This window comes from Natrix helvetica (genome assembly GCF_964273705.1).
Source record: "Natrix helvetica genome assembly, contig: HAP1_SCAFFOLD_160, whole genome shotgun sequence".
NCBI lineage: Eukaryota > Metazoa > Chordata > Lepidosauria > Squamata > Natricidae > Natrix > Natrix helvetica.
The window spans coordinates 67,981-86,615 of NW_028113610.1; the positions used below are offsets into that span (position 1 = coordinate 67,981).

The 18,635-nt window shown below is 44.9% G+C and overlaps 1 long non-coding RNA gene across 1 annotated transcript; it reads left to right on the plus strand.

Annotated features, from left to right (window-relative positions):
* The first annotated feature begins 1,428 nt into the window (after positions 1–1,428).
* Positions 1,429–2,916, plus strand: LOC309382315. Its single transcript, XR_014173657.1, has 3 exons — positions 1,429–1,565; positions 1,826–1,985; positions 2,659–2,916. It is a non-coding gene; the product is annotated as an uncharacterized lncRNA (long non-coding RNA).
* Positions 2,917–18,635: the final 15,719 nt, after the last annotated feature.

The following is an 18,635-nucleotide window of genomic DNA, read 5'->3' on the forward strand; positions in this document are numbered from 1 at the left end:
GCCCATTGGGGGCAGGGAGGGAGCCCCAGAAGCCCCCAAAGGATCTCCTCAGAAGACCCAGCTGCCTCTTGCTGGATCCAGTATCAGATTTGGGTGCTGGGTGACCCTGTAGGAGGAGGAGGAGGAGGTGGAGGAGGAGGAGGACCCCACGTGTCCTCAGGTGACCCCCGGCTTCCCTTCAGCAGGAGCCCCCGAAGAAGCTCGGGGGAAGCTGGCCCAGGTCAGCCCCTTCTCTGCCCCCTTTGAGTCCCCCATCCCAGCCTGGAAGAAGCTCCGTCTGCACTCTCCCCTCCATCAGTCACAGGGGACCCAGCTCAGCCCCACAGAAATAGGGGGAGTGGCCCCCTTGCTCCCCCCCTTCTCTCTCTCTGGGCCGGCAGCTCCCTTGGCAGGAGAGGAGAGGCTTTCAGGGGGGCCTTTGGGGGGATTTCAGGGGGGCAGAGTTGGGGGGGGGTCTTCTGACAGTAGGGCAGGGCCTATCATTCATTTCGTTGGTTGTGACCAAAGGCCAGCCTTGTTATTATTATGACACCAAAGGCAGGTGGTTAGATTAATGAACAAATGCAGTTAGAAGGCACCTTAGAGGTCATCTGTCCGACTTCCCAGTGAAGGCCCTCCTAGGGCTGGTTGCTCAACCTCAGCAACCTGAAGATGGGTGGACTTCAACTCCCAGAATTCCCTATCCAGCACTCAGGGTCCTCAATCCTCTTTTCATGCTTTAGCTGTCCCTCACACTGCCTGTAGGGGCAGTCTACATTCCAGCCTTTCAGTCCCAGGTAGCTCCACAGGCAGCGAGCAGGACAGCTAAAGCAGGCAAAGACCCCTCAGTGGCCTCCATTTTGTGGCCTCTTTTCTGAGGCGATTCTTTTTCCCTCCATTTTGAGGAGAAGAAAAGCTGTGGGGAGATTTTATCTCCTCTCCAGCCGGGACTCAGGGTGGGTCCCCCAAAGGGAGGTTGGGGGGCAGAGCGGGGACGGGAAGACCAGGGCAGATGGCTAATGAAAAGAATGACATGACTTTAGCATGAATGCTGTTCGTCTTTTCTGCACTTTGCACTTAAAATGAAAAGCTGGGATAGCTGCTCTGCTTGGGGACACCCCGAGATCATCCAACCCTGATTAAATGAGCATAAATGAAGAAGGGGAAGAAAAACGACTCTGTGCAATGCTTCAGGACATACAAATCACAAGTAGAAGGTCAATATAGTTAAAGGCCTCGTCCTTTTTGTCCTGCTGTTTGGGGGGATAATAGAAGGACTTTCTATCCATCCCATCCCTACTTATCCTGACTGAACCCTCTTTAACCCGTTCTTTATCTCAGGGAATAAAAATGCTGGAATAAGGCCTGATTTCCACACTGAAAATCAGTGTCTTAATCGGTTCCCATTAAATATTTGTTAAAACATCTTCCATTCCCTTTTCTCTTTCAGAAATGGATCCTAATGAGCTGTTGTGGCCATCCAGGGAAAGACCCTAGAACGTCCTTGGGGACCCCTGGAAGGCGACTTTCTTTGTCCTTGGGGTCTGTGTCTTTGTTGGCCTCTGCATTTTTTATCACCATTGCAAGTAAGTTGCTCCTGTTAAAGGGAGTATCATCACCACAACCTGGGGAGCCCTGGGGCACTGAAAGCCCCCCAAAATATTGGTGGAACTAACAGGAGAAAGGATAGAATCCCTCAGGGCTGGAAGGGACCTTGGAGGTCTTCTAGTCCAACCCGTAATCTTTTCTTGAAAATCTGGAGCCCCCATTAAGAATAAGCTTCATTATCATTGTTAAGAAAACAATGTACCAGTCAGTTATATTTCATTCTTTTCTTCAACCCCAGAAAAAAAGTCCTTGCAAGTGTCACCAGAACAACAAAATGAAGATGTGAAGGCTGATAGCATCACGGTGGAACCGAACATACCTGAACCCATCTACCCCAACATCATCTCAATTGATGAACGAAGGATGTCAGATGTTCTTCCGTGGTCTATAATGCGAGGGTTAGTAAGTGTTTGAATTAATTTGGTTGTCAACTTTTATTTTTCCATTTTAAAGATATTTTATTATTGTTGTTGTTATTGTTATTTAATTGTTAGACGGCCTACAAAATTAGCCATAGCCCCATGGGAGTCTGACAGCAGCCAATAAAATACATTTCTTGTACAGAAACAGGAAGCTCAAGGACAAGCTTCCAGAGAGGATATAAATACCCCTCTCCCTCTCTCCTCCATGTGGTCGGCTGCCCAGGACTTCAAACCCATTTGACCCTGTTCATCAGTAAACCATCTTTCCAGTCAGCCTCCATGTTTCTAGTGTCTTTCTCCCCACTTGGAACTGAACCCAGTTGGACATTTCTTCCAACAGTGTGCTGCACTTTCTTCTTGGAAAGATGTGCTTTCAATAGCCCCGAGGTCTCTCTTTTTCTGCCACATTTCTTACCTCCATCAAAGTTTTCCTTGTGGGAGTCGCTTATGGCCTGATAACTAGATTAAATCCAAGCTAAACTGAATTAGTTAATATTCCAAAAGGGAACTTTTTAATTAATTCAAATGTAAGGCTAAGGATAATAAACAAAATACCAGGTATTTTTAAATAGCTTTAATTTTAAACAAGACTGGTAATTCAAGTAAAAAACCTAAAAGGGCTAATTTTATTTTGGCCTTGATATTTCAGATGAGCAGATGGACCAGCCAGAAAGGAGAATCAAGATCTGAGTTGCAGGGTTCAAAAACGAGATGGGGTGAAGGTGGAATTCCTCAGAGGAAAAAATGATATTAAAGAAGAACAGAACGTAAAAGTATTTAGATAGCAATTCTGAATTTTTCTTTCAAGTTCAAATATTTTTACTAGAGCTCTGAGGCCAGATATAAACAAGTTACTGAATAAAAGAAATATTCCATTGTGTCGCGTGTGTCTGTGTGTGTAGAAGAGAAAAGCAATAAGTATAACGGAGTGTAAAAATAATTTAAAATGTAGTTATGCTTGTTGATTCAAGTAAAAAAAACTAAGGGAGCTAATTTATGGAAAGACAACATAAATTTCAAGGCTGGAAAAAGGTGGAAAAGTCAGGTAAAAATAACAGCCTCTGGGGCGACCTGAAGTTTTCCATAATTCCCAGTACAGAGCTGGTCCCAATAAGGTAAAGGAGCATGCTCTGCACTTTGTCCATGCTCAGGAGTTATCAGCACACAATAGCACGTGCCAACATGTTGAATCACTATTCACGGACAAAATCTCTTGGATTTAGGAAAAACAGAATCTTGTAAATCAAGAGTTATAAGGCAACTGTTTATGTTCTTAAAAGCTGAATTTCAGCTTCAACTTAAGTGGAACTTCATTTTTGGTGTGTTGTGTTCAGAGTGGAGGTTTTTCACTCTCCTTTACATAGCAATGTATTTTTCCAAACAGGATCCATGGATAAAAGCTTCTGAATCCAGAGTCTTCCTCTCCCGTTTTAAGCAGGGCTCCGAGGGGGAAGGGGTTCCACTCCCTCCTGGCCTCCCCCCTTTCTGAGCCCCTCGTCTCCGTTGCCGTCAATGGGATCATTCGCCTTTTCCCTTAAAGACGCTTTGAGCTCCTTTCTCCTTTTCATCCCATCAGCCCTTCAGGGAGCCTCTCGTCTCACACCATGAGCCTGTAACCTCACCTTTTCCCACCTAGGAATAAAGGCCATCCCTGACTTACAACCTTTCTTTTAGTGACTGTTCAAAGTTATAACCACACTGAAAAAAGTGGCGTAGAACCAGTCCTTGCCCTTACAACCAATGGAACATCCCCACCGCCATGGGTTACAAATTTGGGCTCGGAAATCTCCATTTATCTACAAGAGTTGGGGAATCCCGGGGTCCCCCGAACGCCACTTGCAACCTTCTCTGTTGGCTTCCAGCAAGCAAAGTCAATGGGGAAGATCTGATTCACGTAATGACTGCATGCAGTGATTTGCTTAACATCCATGGCCAAAAAGGTAAAATTGGGCACCACTCAACAACAGAAATTCTGGTCTCAACTGTAGTCCTAAACCGAGGTCTATCTATTTGCTGTTTCCATCAAGCAGTTCCAATAGAAGACAAATTAATATTTTAGAAGGCAGCCTTAAAAAATGGTACCTTTGTAAAGTGGCCCTCTGAAACCTGCAGGCTTTGCACTCTGCACATGCGGAGACACTCTGTGAACTCTTGGTGCAGATGCAAAGGACGGAATTTGAGGTGTGGGTGGAAAGATCGCAAAAAGTAAACTGAAGAAAAGAGGAGCCTCCTGGGGAAGCCTTGCCTTGCGTCTCCTCTTTTCCACCTCTTCTTCCTCTTTGTGGCCTCCAATGAAGGCATGGAGACAGACAAGAGACAGAGACAGTGCAGGTAGTCCTAAACGTACGACAGATCATTTAGTGACTGTTACAACGTCAATGAAAAAAATGACGTGACCGTTTTTCACACTTAACGATAGTGGCAGCATCCATATGGGCATGTGATCAAAATCGGGATGCTGGGTAACTGGTTCCTATTTGTGACGGTCGCAGTGTCCTGGGGTCATGTGACCCCCTTTTGCAATTTTCTGACGATAATCAATGGGGAAGCCAGATGCACTTAACAACTGTGGCAAGGAAAATCATAAAATGGTGCAAAATTTGCCTCACTCAGCAGCAGAAATTTTGGACTCGATTGTGGTCCTTAGTTGAGGACTACCTGTAATAGCCAATCTTAAAAAATCCAGAGGGGGGGGGAGGCTTGGCAGCTGGGGAAGGCTGAAGCAAAAAGGAAAGAGAGAAAGAGAAACAAGAAACTCCCAGAGACTTCAAAAAATGAAAAAAAATACATAACAGGAAAAAACAAACATCTCCACTTTCTTGACTTATCACAACATCCATCCATAATAAGTGCTGGATGTGGATATTTGCACTCAGCACCAAACGTAATTCATCTTTTTAAAGGGACAAACTTACAACTTCCAAACTCTTTCTATGTAACCCAACTGGTTTTCAACCTGAGGTTTTGTGCACAGGGACACACAAATTCATACGAACAAATAAACAACAAAGCAAAACCCACCATCCTTTTACATTAGGAGAGCAACAAAGACGCCTGCCTGCTTCGGTTTGCATGGGATCCGTCACAACCCTGTAGGTGGTTTGTGTGGAATCCAGTTGACGGGGAGGCAGATCAATTTTAAAAAATCATCTTCTATTTCAAATGGCATGATTGTATTTGCCCAGTTATTCAGATAACAGCCTTGCAATATAGGCGCAAATTAATTCATAAAAAGAAACCTCAAGCACAAGTGAGGACCCCAGACCCTCTCCCAACCCTGGGCCACAGAGGGTTTATCTACATTTCTTTGGGAAAGGTTCCTTCCCCAACCAGCATCTGCCTGAGCCCCATCATCCACTTCCCTCCCTGTCTAGGATCAGCTCAGGCAATCCCTCCATTCAGACAATAGGAAAAAGGGAGTTTGGACAGAGTCTCTGGGTGAGTCTCTGTTCTTCGATGTGGAGGGTCACTCTCACCCTCCAAAGCCAAATTCACCTTGCCTTCCTCGACACCTCCGGCCATCACTCAGCTGAGGTTGCAGCAGGACCAGGGTGGCTGAGAACAGGGGTGCAAGGAACCACATACACTCCACAAACCTCCCCAAACACAACAGACACTTAGACACAGACCATGGCTTCACACACACTCCTCAGTAGTGCCTTTATGTGATCATGGGAAGGGCATGGGATCAATCTCACAAAAAAATTAAATTATCCTATAGGGTTGCCCCAGCTGCTGTCCTGGGTGGCAGATTGAAGTTTGGGAATCCCTCTCCTGACACCAATTTCTGTGGAATCAAACACAAAAAACCAATAATCCAGGCTCACTGCAGTTGCTATTTATTCAATGTCCACAGGAAGAATTTACTTTCAGAAAATAGTGGAAGGAAATCCCACAGACAAAAGGATGCACCATATTTATACATTTCAGGAAAGGACAGAAAGACAATCATATATATCATAGTCAATAGATGATATAAGCATACATATTTATAATTAGCAAGCTTCGAGTTACTTCCCAGACCATTTACTGTTACTATTCTCAAGAAACTGTTATTGTGTAAATAAAAATAATCAGTTGTGTTGCCATAGCAGTTCACATAAAATGTACGGAGAAATGAGGGTGTAAGGGTTGCCCCATGCATTTCTTCTATATTTCTATCTTGTTAACAAACATGTTCCTCCAACAAATTGGTTTCCTTAAAATCTTCCAACAACTCTTTGATTATTTCAAGACAAATAATTAGCTCATTCATGTATGGAGAACAGCTCTTTCACATTTCCACGTTTCTTCTGGCTGTGAGATGCTCCTTTGTGTTCAGGTCTGGCCTCAGAAGAATAATGTAGGACTTGGGGATGAAGATGCAGACCAGCAGACCAGCACTGGAGGCCACGATGGAGAAGACCTGAACAGCCACCATGTATTTCCCTTTGGTGCTCAGGTAGGTGGGCAAAAAAGTCACCCAGACACTGCAGAAGACCAGCATGCTGAAGGTGATCAGCTTGGCTTCGTTGAAGGCCCCAGGCAGATTCCTGGCCAGGAAAGCCACCATGAAGCAGATGGCAGCCAGGAAGCCCATGTAGCTGAGGGTGACATAGAACATGACAACGGCCCCTTCGTTGCATTGCAGGATGATCTCTCCAGGCTGGGAGTGGAGGTCAGAGTCAGGGAAGGGGGGAGAAGCTCCCAGCCAGATGGAGCAGATGATAATTTGGACTGCAGAAGAAGACAGGATGATGGAGTTGGCCAAGCTCTTCCCCAGCCATCTCTTCACTCGGTTTCCTGGTTTTGTGGCCAGGAAAGCCAGCACTACCGTGATGGTTTTGGCCAAGAGAGAAGAAATGGCAACTGAGAAGATGATGCTGAAGACCGTTTGTCGGAGAAGGCAGGTGGCTTTCCTTGGTTGACCAATGAAGAGAGAAGGAGACAAGAAGCAAAGTAGGAGGGAGACCAGGAGGATGTAGGAGAGATCCCGGTTGTTGGCTTTGACAATGGGAGTTTCTCGGTATTTAGTGAAGATGATTAAAACAAGGCCTGTAGTTAGGAACAAGAGCAGGGCAAAAGAAACCAGGATGATGCCCAGATGTTCTTCATAAGACAGGAAGGTTATAACTTTGAGGATACATTGGACTCTAGCCTCATTTGGATATTTATTATCTGGACACTTGGTGCATTTTCCTGCATCTGAGAAAAAAAACCATATTCCCTTACTATTCTCTCCTTTTACCTTTCAGAAAATACCTTATTTGGACAACAAGTGTTACAAGGAGATATTGTCTAGGACACATTTATTAGTACCTCTAGTGAGAGACGGTAAGAAGTATAAGACTTTTTTTTAAATCAATTTTTGTTTAATTGTCTATGAAAGTGAGAGAAGAATTGGGACCCGAATAATTTCCTGTGTGATGTTCAGAACAAAACTTTATTATTTCATGTAAGTAATGAATTCGTTCCACTTCCTTTCCTCCAGTCTCACCCACCTTCCTGAGTGGAGAAGGTCCCCTCCGGACAAGGAACGCAGTCATAACAGCAAACTGGCTCTCCATCTCGAGTCCTCTTGACAAATCCAGGATGACAACTTTCCACACATTTGGACTGATGCAGGGACTGAGCCAAAGAAGAAGGAATGCCAAAGAAAAGATGTTAGGACTCTCCGTCCATGGAAAATGGAGGGAGAAATGGATGGAGACAAGTAGACTCTGGTCTTCACTGAGGTAAATATGAAATCTCTGACTACTTCTAAACACATGCAGGAGGTATAACAACTGGCAGATTCTTCATTTAGTTCCTTCCTTTTCCTTTTGGAATTTAACATTGCAATAAGGTACTTTTCTACTTAATAGTCTAGAGGGATGGAATTGAAAAAAAGATTTAAGTATAATGATATATTCATATTAAAACTAATAAAATTTATTATAAAAATTTAGGAAACCTTTATTCCATTAGATTTTTTAAAGATAGAATAAAACTGTGATGAAGAAAGAAATCTCTGACCAGTAAGATCTTGAAATATTTCCATAAAACATGGCAAAGCCCTGTAGGTCCCATTTGTTGAAGAACTTCCATTAGATGACACCATCTGGCATAGAAGGCCAACCACCCTGGAGACTATAGGCTTTATCCACTTGAAATGGGACCTCAGGCGTTAGAAAACAGACAAAAGACACCAAAATTTATCCCACCTTATTGAGCAACTTTAGCAGTGAAAGAGCATCTTGATTGATAGAAAGTCTCTGTCTTCTAAAATACGCTAGAATTTCTTTCCTGGGACCCTCCTTGGGGAGAACCAAGAAGCTTTCAATGGTCAGATCTGCTGCTATCTCTCCATTTTGATCCAAGTACAGTTTCATCTCAGAAATATTCCAAAATTCATTCTTCTCCAGAAAGGGATGAAACTAGAATGGGAACATCCAGGAATTTGAAAAACAGAAAACTTCGTTTGTTATCCCACATTGAATCTTTCTTCTACAATTGTCTCATCTCCAAATATGGTTAAATGGGATACAAATACTGCCATAATCTTCATAAGTGAATGAAAAAGTTTGAGAAAAATTTATCAAACTATAGCGAAAATATAATAGACACAGTTGGTCAATTATAGGGAACATTTCAGAGCAGATAACAAATAAAATGAACAGAGTAAAAAAAAACTGAGTTCAGCTGAGTTCACCCTTTTTAAAAGCCATTTTTCGCCCTCCCCAGGCTCCAGAGGCTTTATAGGAGCTTGGGGAGGATGAAAAGAGCCCCCCCCCCCCGCCCCCCGAGGCCCTCCGGAGGCTTCATGAGCTTCCGTGAATCCTCTGGAGCGCAAGAAACAGGCCCTACAGGCAAACAGGAAGTTCGGGAACGGAATTTCGGTTTGCTTGGAGGGTCGTTTAGAGCGCTCCAAAGGCATCAGGGAAGCCTCCTGGTGGTCCCTGAAGCCTCCGGAGGGCATCCGTGGGGGCGGGGGAGGCTGTTTTCGCCCTCCCCAGGCTCCTATAAAGCCTCTGGAGCCTGGGGAGGGCGAAAAAAGCATGTAAAAATGGGGGGGAGCGCCTGTAGTGCGTGCATGCACACTGGGGGGGTCGCACATTGCATTATGGGTGCGGCACGCCCTCACACGACCCCCCTGCGCTCCCCCCACTTATGGCACACAAGCCAAAAAAGGTTCGCCATCGCTGCCTTATATCCTCTGGATTATTTTGGTGACTCTAAGAGAGAGGAAAATTGCCAGAAAAGGGAAGAAGATTACTAGGACAAGGCTGTCATGCAGAGGAAGGCAGAGATAATCTTTGACTTATGACAATTGAGCCCAACATTTTGGTTGCTAAGCAAGAGCGTTGTTAAGTGAGCTTTGCCACATTTTACTCAATCTATGACATCTCCTGGCTCTAACAGTCATGTGCAGGCTAGGGAAGAACATCTGAAGGCCTGTGTAATGTTCTAATGTGCAGAAGTGATAGTTAAATGTGTGGCAGAAAGGGTGTGTTTTTCCAAACGCAGTAAGTGAGGTTGAATGTCTATAGTTTTAGAAGAGCTCTGTGTGTGTGTGTGTGTGTGTGTGTGTGTAGATACAGTATATATAGTAGATAATGTATCTTTTTATGTGCCTATACACACACTAAACTGTGTAATATGTATGTACACATATGGCATTTATACATAGGATTCAATTGTGTATTTTGGATGTTCAGTAGTAGTAAATAAATAGACAGGGAAATTGTATCTTGTTGACGCAAGGAGAGGCCAGGCAAGGTACCCCTTGTCATGAGTGATGTCAAGTTGGCGCCACACACCCAATCACATGACCATCAAGCCACACTCACCCAATCACATACCCACCAAGCCATGCCCACCCAGTCACATGACCACCAAGCCACACCCACTGTTATGTATTATAGTTTTCCCTCTGGTCCGTTCCACCAGAGGGTGCTGTGCTCGTCTCTGATTGGTCACCTGTTTGACAGCCGGGATATATAAAGAGCTGCCAAACAGGGCTCAGCTGTTGCCTGTTAGCTGAGACGCGTGAATTGTGAATTGCCGCATTTGGCAACCTGTTACCACTAAAGCTGTTAGCTGCTTGAAGTCCTGGCTCGCCTCCTATCTGTCCACCCCAGTTCTCCCTAGCTAGAACATTGGCGACGAGGGTGGGATCCACAGAGGAGGAGCCCAGGCAGAGCTGTTGAAAGTCACTAAGCTGAGCTGAGTCAGAGAGCTGAATTTTCCCTCAGGGGAATCACTCGACGAGAGGTCGAGTGAGTCACTCAATACGAAGAGGGCCTCTGATTACCCCCCACGAGAAGAAGATTCGCCTCAGGATGGCTTCGATGAATACCCTGGCACTGTTTAATGGGGCCACAGAAACTTGGGACTCTTATATTTCCCGGTTCGAGTGTTTTTTAGAAGCCAACGACTACACTGATTTGACTGAGCAGCGTAAGAAGTCGTGCTTCCTAAACTTATGTGGAACAGAAATGTTCAATCTGGCAGGAACCTAGGTGGCCCCTCACTCAGTACATACAGTGTCCTGGGATGAGCTAATGGCCAAATTACAAAATCATTACGCCCCTATCCCGTCTCGCACGACACGGAGGTTTGCATTCTATAGAAGGTTCCAACGTGAGGGAGAATCCATTAATGACTACGTGGCTGCATTAAGGGCTGCAGCTCTCCATTGTAAATTTAAAGATTTGGATGAGGCACTGACAGACCAAATTGTGTGTATGTGTGTGGAGGGGAGGTTAGAGACCTCCGAAATCAGCGCCGCCTGTTAGCCAAACCTGAGCTGGACTTGCAGACGACGCTGGATGAGGCTCGGACAGTGGAGCTGTCAAACAAATCCACTGAAGAGAAAGGTGGAATTCCACCAGGCTAATCACAAACCCACAAATACAGGAATTCATTTTAAAAAGAATACAGCATTCTCCAATTAGCAGTGCTAAATATCAAAATGCCATGGTATCTACTCTTTGGAACCATTAATTCCCTGAGTAATTCAATTGGCCAGATCTGTTGAGATGGTTCCCCTCCTTCTCCTCTGGATTCCTTCTCCAAAGGATCTAAGATTAATGGATCCATATCGGGACCCCCATACCTGCCATGGCTGCAGCCTTGGAGACCCCAAGATATTTTCACCCTCTTTCCTTCCCCTCCTCGATCTGGAGGAATATGCGGCATTCAGGGCCTGGGCCAGAGTCTTTATGAGACTGTAAAGGTGGTTGTCATTTTGGGCCCTTCCTCTGTCCCTTTTCTCCTGGGTCTCCAGTGGGGCTTTCTGGGTGCATCTTCTGCGGCCTTTGACAGAAAAGACATTCTTTGAAAGAGAACAATGAAAATAATGATCTTGAAACTTTTCTTCCACAAATAAAACGGGTTTAAAGACAGAATCTTTTGGCCTTTCTTTCGGCAGATAACCAAAGTTCCAAATACTATGGATGTATTTGAGAAGTCTGCGCTTGTCTATTTCATATCCTATAAAATTTGTGAGGATCCAGACTTTCCCCTCAATGGGTCCTGGGAAATGCCTAAGTGTTAAATGGAAAGGAAGAATTCTGTCCCAAATGTGTTCAATTTCTATGAAGTGAACAAAGACGTTGACTTGTCTCCACTTAGAGAGGGAATCCCTGAGGGCTGCTTTATGTCCAGTTGTTGAGAACAGTTGTGATATAACTACACAAATTCCATTCCTGACAAGCACAGGAGGGAAAATCCTCATGAAATTCTCTCCCTTTTCTGTGCCTGAAGCAAAGAGGCCAATCAGGGTCCATCTGAAGTGGAGGAGCAGCTGGACAATTGCTGGGTACTGGAATCCTTCTTTGGGCTCCATCTGGTGGAAAAAGGGGAATCGACTTTTATCACCCAGAGCCTCTGAAGCACTTACATAATTGACCTGGAAAAGGAATTGAAAGGATTAGAGCCATGATGGGGAACCTGTGGCATGCAGAGCCATAGGCAGGCACACCTCCTGCCGCCCAGCTGGTTTTTGGGCCTTTGTGGAGGGCCAGGGCGGGGGACGCTTGAGTATGCGGGGGGAGGGGGTGCTCACATTGTGCAGAAAACTCTGGTGGGCTGGGTGTGAATATGAATGGCCTCCCCCCCCAAGTGCTTCCTGGCTCAGTTGGAGGCTTCCTTCAGCCTTCAAACAGTTGCAGGGTTGTGGGGGAGGGATTGCTTCCAGGTTGGTGCAGGAGGCTTTCCAGGGCCAAAATGGGGCATGGAAAGTGAAGGGTTTCCCCCCCCCCTTTATTTATTTTATTTATTTATTTATTATTCGTATTTATAGACCGCCCCCTCTCCCGAAAGGGACTCGGGGCGGTGTACAGTCACTAAAATGCGTTATAAAATACATACATAAAACAGTTAAATAATTAAATACGTAGGTGGAGGAGGTTTATTCCCGAATTGTGAGCTCTTAGGAAAGTATCCCCTCCTTGTGGGTTGCTAACAGTGGTGGGTTTCAAAAATTTTTAGAACCTCTTCTTTAGGTGAGGCCTGCTTTGTGGGAGTGGCTTGCCGGCCATGTGACCGGGTGGAAGTGGCTTGGCAGTTCATGTGACTGGGTGGGAGTGGCTTGGCAGTCATGTGACCGGGAGGGAGTGGCCAAGACAATGTCAGCATTCCCAGTCAAGATAGAGGTATAAATTACACAGAAAAGAAAGAGGCATCCATACATCTGAATTTAACTTCAAAGCAGTGGCAACAACTTAAATTCATTAAATAATAATGTTTGTTAGGGCTATGCACTGTTTTTGAATATATAGGAATGTAAAGCCCACAGCATCTACTTGGTACTTTTTAAAGCAGCGGCACCTTTTTCCTGGAATCATGAAATATCTACTTTATAGAGTTGTGGGTGGGTACTATATTTCCAGTCTTGTATTCTCTTCAGTACTTTCTTTGGAACAGAATCCAAAGTACCATTCAGTCCTAGCATTTGTACTACAGCTAGGCAAGTTATTTTACAGGGCTCTGAGCACTCCTCCAGATCTGGTCAATGAAGCAGATGTTCCAAAGTCCTCCCACAACTTTCCAATGCTTTCAAATCCCACCAAATGATTTAGACAGGCCTATTTCATACTTTCTTCCATATGGCAATCATGGTGGTTTTACATATTGTTCACAGGTGGTCTATTTTCCAAGTACTTAGAGGGCCAAGAATTGCCTTTCCTAGATTGCAGCTTTAGCTTCCTTGAATGTTAACACACCTTCAGGCCATTCATATATAGACTAGCTCTGATCCTGGAACCATATCACATTCTTTATATGTTAATATCATGTTCAATGTAATCATTATTGCTAAAAACAGGCAGCAGTTAGTTTGTAACAAAACATGGGCAATAAACAAGAAGTTGATTCACCACCCCCACCCCTATTTTAGCTTGTTTCTGTCTTATCTAATGTTTTCTTGCAATTCTTCAATAATCCAAACTACTAAAAAGAGTCCTACATAATTAGCCTTTTAAAATAAGCTTGATGTCCAACAGATTTCCTACTTATTAATATGAACAGGTTCTGGCCTGTTGCTTAAAAAAATAAATTCATCCCACAATCTACAGGAAAATGCAGTCTGTAAGTATAATTTCTTTTGTGCTACTACTAACACCACTACACATAAGCACCATACAAAAGGCTAGTAAGATTATTTGCAGAACAGTGTGCTCTCTCACACTTGCCTTTGTTGTTTAAACCACTTTGTAGAATATAATATACAATATACTGTGTATGTAGAGGGGAAACTACTTGGATGGGCTACCCTCTTAAAATCTTGGGCTTGGAATTATGTGCACCAGAAACAATACCTATTTGTTTCAGAGTATTTTCAGATTGACAGGCTGTCATGTGCTGAACTACCTGTTCTTTGTTTTGTGTACACAAACATAAAATACAATCGGTGCAACTGTTAACTCTTTATACTGTATATAATTTCTGAAAATGTAAAAGAGAGAAAACGTAAGACTCCCCAGTCTGTCCCAACCGCATTTCGGCTTCTGCAACTTCCCTCCACCCTCAAAATCCAGGGCCAATAAGTTATATTCCTATCTTACACAACAGAAACAACTGCCCCACCAAACACACACACACACACACACACACACACACACACACTCACTCACTGTTTCCATTTCTTTGAAGGATTTATCAGCACCTGTCCCTGCATAAAGAGGCTCAAGGAAAGATAATCAATTTCTTATTGGACTTGGAAGTACTTAGAAGTAGCAAAAGTTCCCACTGCTTTCCCGTGTCTCAAAAGCCCATCATAAAGGCGAGAATCCATCCTTCTGCTTCTCAGTGCAGAAATCCCTAATATGTTCCAGTAGATTTCAGAAGCATCACTTGGAAGCAGAAACAGCCAATGTGGACCCTCAAGAGTAGTCACTGCTATCTAAGGTTTCTTTAGTGCTGTGAGCTATACAATTTAAAGTTTCTGCATACTGCTATCAAGCAATTTAAGCAGCAATATACCTCTGAGTAAACAGGTATTTTGCTTATGGCATTTGTACTTTACTGCAACAAGCAAGCACTCGCCCTCTAAATTGGTTTAGACAGTCATAATATTAAAACTTGATAAGTGTTCTTAACAAGAAATTCACAATGGTAGCATCACACACACATTCCAAAAATACTTATGATATTTGCACAACGACCTGCTTTGCAGTTCTTTTCTTCTTAAGTGATGGGAGACTGAAACCCAATAAATGTATCCCCAATAAAAAAGAATAGTATGTCGGAGTACTGAAAAACTCAGCCAAATGGGAAAATGTAAAGAAAAAATATTGGACTTCCTGCTAAGAAGTAACAATTTATATATAGTATGCACAATTCTTTTAGTTAAATTATTGCTGAACATTTTATAATAGTTGCATTACAATATTATAAGATATTTGCCACTACTACCCTACTTCCTAGATGTTCACTATTCTCTCTCTCTCTCTCTCTCTCTCTCTCTCCCCCCCCCCCCCCCAGATTTAAGGGCATGTGAAATAGTTTTGATGAAAGTTGCATGATATGAAACTTCTCTCCTTTGAAATGTTTGGTTTTAATTCTCCAATGAATCAAAAGGAATGTTTCACGCTTTCTTGTTACACAGCATTTGTTTTAGCTTTCCATAGCTCTCCCCAAAACCAACCAAGGAAGATAAAACCACAGAAATCTAATACTGTTGTGTACAGCTTTGCACTAAATTATCTGTATAGTAAGCCAAAAATAGTTTAAGTTTATAATTAGCCCACCTGTTTCCCCCATTTACATGCAAATACATTTTTCTTGTTCAGAGACTGTGTGAGAGATTTCCCAGTCCTTGCAAAATATCACATTAAATCCACATAACTACTCAAGTTTGTTTTCAGTATGCACAAGGAAGGAGCAGGCACTATCTTTCGACACTTAGAAGTCCAACAATAAGTTTTTATTCTTACATCAAGTTGAGCTGACTTGCCCTTTCCAGAGCTAAGGTGTATTCTTTTACCCAAGCAAACAGGAATGCTTTGTAGGGTGAATTATTATTCCACCAACACAGCATACCATACTCACATTCCTATCCGCCAAGGATTGCTAACTTATCTTTGCTTTCAATCAAGTGCAGATTTTCCTCTTCCCCCCAACCTTTAAAGAAATAATAATTACTTCCTCATTCAAGCCTCAAGATTTGGGGGCATTCAGAATAAATCTTCCCAGTTTCCACAACTCACAGAAAACCGAACCTTACTTAGGAATAAACTCAGCTGGTTTCAGGTCTTTGTATCCTGTACTTTTCAAGTAAGGTGCAACCACACAACTCTATGCATGTTTATCCAGCATAACTATTCAGAGACTCTTCTCCCTTAAAAGTTCAGCCAGGCTTGCCATTCCCAGTCAAACCACCGCAAAGGCAAAGAGACTGTTCTCCTCACCTTCTTGAGGGCAGCTGGTCACCTCCTCACCTTCTTGAGGGCAGCCTCCATAAGACCCATCATCCCCAGAGCTCCCCTAAGTGAAGCACTGACCTCTTAGCCAGGTAAGTTTGTTTTTTTTTAAAGGAAGGAGGCACTACAAGGTCAAGGAACAGGAGAGCCACTTACATCCCCCTCTGTTGAACTTTGCTAAACGGGATGCCCCACTCCGCCTTTTGCCCATCGGTGACAAAAAAAAGCAGGAAGGAGAGCGGATGCTTACCTGGAGAGAGCCACATCGCTCGGGGCCACGCAGGTCTGACCGTCCATTTCTCTTTAAGACGGCTGGTAAACTCCAGGTTGAAGTCCAGCGGAGGCAGGAATGCAAAAACTACGCCTACTATTCCCTTGCAAGGGGAGCAAAGGAAACCGCCTAGGTCTCTGATCCCAACTCACCTCTCTGGAGCCGCCGAAAGCTTTAGACTCTGGTGGCTGTGCTGGTTTCCTGCGACATCCTGGAACTTGCCTAGGCCTGGCCGCTCTGTACTACCTACCTCCTGCTGCCCCCGTGCTTTGCTGGCGGCCAGGCCTTCTACTCCTAAACAAGTTCGGGGAAGTCCTAGGAGGCTGGCCGTGCAAGCTACCCCCGCGAGTGGCGACGTAACAAGCAGGGGGAGCGAGCGAGGGGGCTGGGGCAGGCATTCTGGTACTGTCCCACAGGATGAAGGGGTTCTAAAATGTATGGTAGATTTCAGGAACCTCTTCTACCGTACCTTTTGTAGATTAGATGAAGGAATGAGGCGAGACAATTTCTGAGGAGAACTAGAACGGTTTATTGCAACAGGCACAGTTAGAACTATATACAAGAGCGATACAGCACCTTCCCTGCTTGACAGCTATTTATACGGAGCTGTCAAGCAGGGCAGCCAATCGGAACGGTCTTAGCCAATCAGGCGCGTCTTGGCTGTTGCCGGCTGTCAGGTCGTATGTCGAGGACATAACACTCCTCCCCCCCCCCAGCGAGGACGCAGGTGCGTAAGTTGCACATGCGTACTCACTGAGGTAGGCAGAGCGGGGCCGGACCCGCCCAGATCGTATCAGTCGAGGAAGAGTTGTCGGAGGAGGAAGAGGTGCCCGTGGAAGCTCCTTCCTGAAGGGAGTGTAGCTCTGGGTGACATCATCCAGGCCTGTACCAGTGGGCGGACCCGAAGGCCCAGATAGGATGGGGCGAGGGGGCACGTCCGCAGGAGGCGGGTTTGAGATCAATTGCCGGTAGGTGGCATCAGGGTTGGCGAGGCCTGACTGTGGGAAGGTCTCTGGGAGGGGCAAACCAGGAGGGGTGCACACGGAAGGAGTTGGCAAAAGAAACGGTTGCCGGTTGGTGGCACCTGGGTAGGAGAGGCCTGACTGAGGAAAGGCCACACAAGGGATTGCGTTTGCCAGTTGCGACGGTATTGAGGCTGGCTGCAGGCCACCGGTGGCCAGACTCTGCGGGTCGGTTTGAGAGGAAGCCTCGGTGGGGTGGCGGCGCCTTAATTGATCTCCATGGCGCTGCCACTCGGTGCCATCGGGTAGGTGGACCCTGTAAGAACAGGGACCAGTTATTTCGGAGACGGAGGCAGGCACCCACCTAGGAAACAGGGAGACCTCAGTTCCTCATACAATTTGTCAGTAGTAGAATCCAAGATTGGTCTTTAATTGAAGTTTTGTCTGTTCTAACAGCCACAATTTTCAGAGTCTGTTAGTTTCCATAGATTAAATTTTATGCCAATACCCATATTTTCTGATTTTAGACATAGTAGAAATTGTGTAAATTCCCAAATGAGCTCTGAGGGGCAGCAGCTGGAGTCCTTTTGTCCACCCCAAGATACTCCTCGGAGGCTGTCATTTTTTTGGTTCTGCTGGTGGTTTCTCTCTGAAGCCCCAAACATCAGATTGATGTAAGAACATGGGGCAAACCTTGGCCTCATATACTTCAATAATTGGGGCTGAGGATTTGACTTCCGGTAGCCAAAAGCGCCAGACGCATGCGTCCGCCAGTCACTGTCTCAGTGGGCTCCCCTTAAGTTTAGGGGGAGCACAGGGTGCCTTGGAGGAGCACCCTGCCGTAGGGGCGGTTTGCTGGGGTCCCCCAGGAACGGCAGCGGCCACGGTGGGGTCTCCAGCTTTGCCCCAGGAACCGGGAAGTGGGTGGGGGTGCACGGACTCCACGCGCCTTCGCTGAAGGAGCCTGGAAGGAAACAATCAATTTAAATGATACAGCTGAAGTGCAGTGAGCTGGGAAGTCTCCCAAAGTCTTTTACTGTTTTGCCTAATTGATGAATTGCAGTTTGGTTAGAACTTTGTTTCAACTTTTGGAAGAGTTAAGATTGGAGAGGGGGGGAATCCACCCCCCTCAGAAAAGCCATTCCAGGAGAGAGAGGGAGTTTAAAACCCACTTTCACTTCCTTTAAATAACGGAAAAATAATTTTTGACTACAATTGCGAGAGAAAGGATGGTTGAACTGACTCTTCTTTGAACGATGTATGGGAACTTGGGACTTGTTGTTTCCTGACCACCTGTGAAGGCTGAGCCAAGATGGCCACTTCCTCCTTCTTCTTCATCCTTATGAAAAATATTCCTTCCTTGCAAGGTTTTATGGCTCTGAACTAGTCTCCACCCCAGAGATCTCTAGGAGCCTCTCTAAAACTTTTTTCCCTTGGACTTTGAACATTTGGACCTATTTAACTGATTTGACCAGAAGATTTATTCTCCTTTGGATTTGTTTGCTTGTCA